The following is a 4088-nucleotide window of genomic DNA, read 5'->3' as shown; positions in this document are numbered from 1 at the left end:
ACATGTGTGAGACATGTTACACAGTTATAGAACAATACTGTAATTACCAGGGTTGTATGATCAACTAATAGATTAAAACATAGTTAATCAATTATTCTCCACAAGTATGCGATCAGAATTGTTCAAGAAATTGTATTTTAATTTTGTGTATGTGTGATACTAACATTTTGTTGAACATTTCTGAGAAACTTTCTGCCCTATACTACACCAATATCTGTGTCCTGTATTCATAGTGGTTGGAATTGCTGAAGTTTTGTAAGGACATTGCCCGTTATTTGTAATTGTTGTTATAAACATCTAGTAGCAAGTGAACAATAATGTTTTGGTGCTTTAACTTGTTTAATTTAATTACATAATGTCCCAATGAATATTATTGCTAGTTACAATTATAAATCACATGTTTCACGATTTTATCAGAACTGATTTTTTACCCATGGCCATATGATATTCCTTGTTCCACCAAATTTTGACCAAAGTTAAACTTGGATATTTTTTGAGTGAATCACTGAATTTGCAAGTACAATTAGATTTCAGATTTTGTCCGATAGACTGTTAAAATAGGCCAGAGTTCTTGTCAATGTGTGTGACAATGTGGTTATTTATTTTTGTCTTGTTGCTAGCGTACATTTCGTGTCTAAAAGTAGCTTTAGATAAAATGTCTCTTAATACTTGTTTTATTTTTCTACTGAATATACATGTACATATATTTTACTGGTGTAGAAATTTGAAGCCTTGTTGGTTTGAGTGCTTTTAAAAAGTAGAATCAGATTTCAGCAGTCTAAGAATAATAACAACATTTGATTCAAGCAGTTCATGGTATGGTACACATGCAACAACAACGGTATTGTTTGTTTTTTATTTTTGGGGGGTGGGGGGGTGTTATTTAGTTGGTTGTTGGGTGTTTTTTTTTGGTTGGTTTTTTTTTTAAGGGGGGGGGGGCGGTGTCAGAAGTGGATCTTTAGAACTAAGCTTTTTAGTTGAAAATCAAATCATATGATACCTTTGTTTTTAACATGTAAGACCTCTTCCTTACTCCAACCAGAGTTAAACTTTATATTATTCTCTTTATGTTTAACACATGTACAATACATGTATTGATAATGAACATGCATTTCTTTATATTAATTATTTTTGTATATTTATATTTTGAGAGTCTAAATTACATTACTGGTGGTAGTCATTTTGTTTCAGTTAAAAAATTCAGCATTTTTTTTTTCTTTTTTCACATCAGTAAAGATTTATTTACTGTTTTAAGTTTTAATATTAAAATACTGGTTGAGGTTTCTACCTATGTGCACCATGTTTATGTTTGTTGTGACATCATGTATTTCAAATTAGAAGTAATGTCAAAATAACATGCAAATAAGATGTTAATTATGTCTGTGTTTGATTGTAAATTACAGTAATCATACAAATTGAATAAATGATATGTTGACACATATTTCCGGGTGTTGGTTTATGATTAATACTAGATTGGTGAATTATAGAGTCAAGCTCATTGTTCAGTGCACCTGTTTCATTTTTACAAAAACCAGATAGGCTTATTTATGGGAAAGTAAACTAAAAATCGATCATGAGATACCAACTCGTTATAACGGAATGATTAACTCGTTATAAGGAGATAACCAAATCGTTATAACGAGTTAGATTTTTTAATATTTTTTTTTACTTTTTCAAAAATGAGCCCAGACGGCTTTCGTACATTTTTATGAACAGGCAATAAAAGTGAATTGTTTGTATTTGGCTCGTTGTTGATCTAGTTGATGTTTTTACTCTTTTCAAGGCGCTGAATGAGCACTAGCAGGAAGCACCAAATTTAGTTTTTCGAATTTTGATGATCTCGCCAAACAAGCTTTTCCTTTTGAACGTCTGAAAAACTCGATATATCAGCGGGTTTTTGTGGTGGATTTTACTTATATACATGTATTATTCAAAAACAAATAATACAAAATTTCAATATCTGACAACCAAGCCCCTGAGGATCAAATATACCGGATATATATTAGACCTGTAGACATATATCTGCATGTTCTGAAAATTTATGTGCTGCTGTCCCGTCGTCGAGTGTACGAGGAATTCTGCGTCGCCTGGGAAGAAGAGGGTATCAATGTTATTTACATTGCTTTGTTTCATTACTTCCCTGTAAGACTGAGTGAACACGGTCTCATCTCAGAGACTTTCAATGTTATTTACATTGCTTTGTTTCATTACTTCCCTGTAAGACCGAGCTTTATATAGAACTAGAGCTTTGTCAGGAGGTCCTGATTTTGGGAAGAATGAGTTCTTGTCCCTCATGGTCAAGAATTTTTGTTTGGAACGGCCTAGACAATGTAGGTTGGTTCCATTCTGGAATTTAGCTTTGGTTCTTAGAACTTTACAATTTCCTCCTTTTGAACCTTTATTTTTAGCTCCCTTTAAGTTTTTGACCTTGAAGTGCTGTTTTTTATTAGCTTTAGCTTCTGGTCGTAGAAGGAGTGAGATTCATGCTCTCTCCATTGCAGATTCTTGTCTCATATTTTCTGCAGATAATTCTTCAGTTACTCTGTTGACATCATAATATATTATGATCGGTGATACATTTTTAAAAACAGGTTATATGCGAAAATTGTGCGTGCCATTGAAATATAAACACCCTGAAGTTACATATTTTATTAAAAATACACTCAAAATACCCAAGGAATTGAACATTCAAAAATACAAGAAGGGGGGATACCGGAAGTCCTGTCCACAAACACCTGTGGTTTTACTGGCCAATACTGTTTGGAGTAAGAAGTGTAAAGGGTTTGTTTGGACACTATTCGTTAAGGAAAACACTTTAGTTTTGACAAAAATTACCCTTCTGTCATGCCACGACTCAGCGAAAACCAACGTAATCGTTGGGATGCTTCAAGCTGGAATGGCACAAAATATCGTAGCAAGACACTTTGGAGTTCATCGGAACACCATCCAGTCATTATGGAGACGTTTCCAACAATCTGGTAACACTGGAGATCGACCACGTTCTGGTCGTCCTCGTGTGACGTCGCGTCGACAGGACAACCACATTAGACTTGTGCACATGAGAAATCGTTTCCAGACAGCAAGTTTGACTGCTCGTAGCATTCCTGGACTTCGACCAATCAATCCAAGAACTGTCTGTGCGTAATCGTCTGCGTGAGCACAACATCAGACCAAGACGTCCAGCGGTGTGCCCAATACTGGTTCAATGTCATTTTATTGCTAGACTAGCGTGGTGCAGACGACATCTGCGATTCCGAATACAGGATTGGGCCAATATTCTGTTCACTGATGAATCCAGATTTCATTTGGATAGCAGTGACGGCCGTTGTAGAGTGTATTGTCGCATTGGGGAGCAGTATCAGGACGCTTGTGTTGTGCAACGTCGACAATTCGGTGGAGGTAGCGTTATGGTGTGCGGTGGAATAACAGCACGTGGAAGGGCCCCTCTACAAATTGTCAATGGAGATCTCACCGGCGTACGCTATCGAGACGAAATTATTCAGCGCCATGTGATACCCTTCATACAGAGACAGCAAAATCACATCACTCTGCAGCAAGACAACGCAAGGCCACATGTTGCACATGTAGTCAGGGACTTTTTTTGTTCAACAGAATGTCGATGTCTTGCCTTGGCCAGCTGTTTCCCCCGATTTATTACCGATCGAGCACGTTTGGGATGAAATGGAACGACGTCTTCGCCGTTTACCAAATCAGCCAGTGACATTGGCTGATTTAGGCCAGACTTTAACCAACATCTGGAACAACTTCCCTCAAGCATTTCTGAACACTTTAGTGGCATCAATGAGGCGCTGTTGTCAAGCATGCGTGAATGCAAATGGTGGTCACACGCGTTATTAACTTTATTAATTCAAGTTCGAATACCGGTGTCTTTCGAGTGTGCTGAAATTGACGTTATTCGACGTTAACATTAATGGATTATGAAATGTTGTAACGAATACATTTGTTAACAGTATTACCAAAAAAAAATTTTGCTCATTGTTATTTTTTTATATTATTTTTTCATATATTAAATAATGCAGTTTCTTTTTTCCGCTAGTATACATTATGTTTTGGCAATGTCCAGGATA

At 36.1% G+C, this 4088-nt stretch overlaps 1 protein-coding gene across 2 annotated transcripts in view; it reads left to right on the top strand.

The window, feature by feature from the left end:
* Positions 1-1441, top strand: part of LOC125650909 (Golgi apparatus protein 1-like) — a 59415-nt gene extending 57974 nt beyond the window's left edge. For both annotated transcript variants that reach the window (XM_048879492.2, XM_048879494.2), the window contains exon 25: positions 1-1441. This exon is cut by the window's left edge and continues 1667 nt beyond it. The gene's annotated coding sequence lies outside the window, so the exon portion shown is untranslated.
* The last annotated feature ends 2647 nt before the right edge of the window (positions 1442-4088 follow it).

The sequence above is a fragment of the Ostrea edulis genome, chromosome 1 (genome assembly GCF_947568905.1).
Source record: "Ostrea edulis chromosome 1, xbOstEdul1.1, whole genome shotgun sequence".
NCBI lineage: Eukaryota > Metazoa > Mollusca > Bivalvia > Ostreida > Ostreidae > Ostrea > Ostrea edulis.
This window is presented reverse-complemented; position numbering and strand designations above follow the sequence as displayed.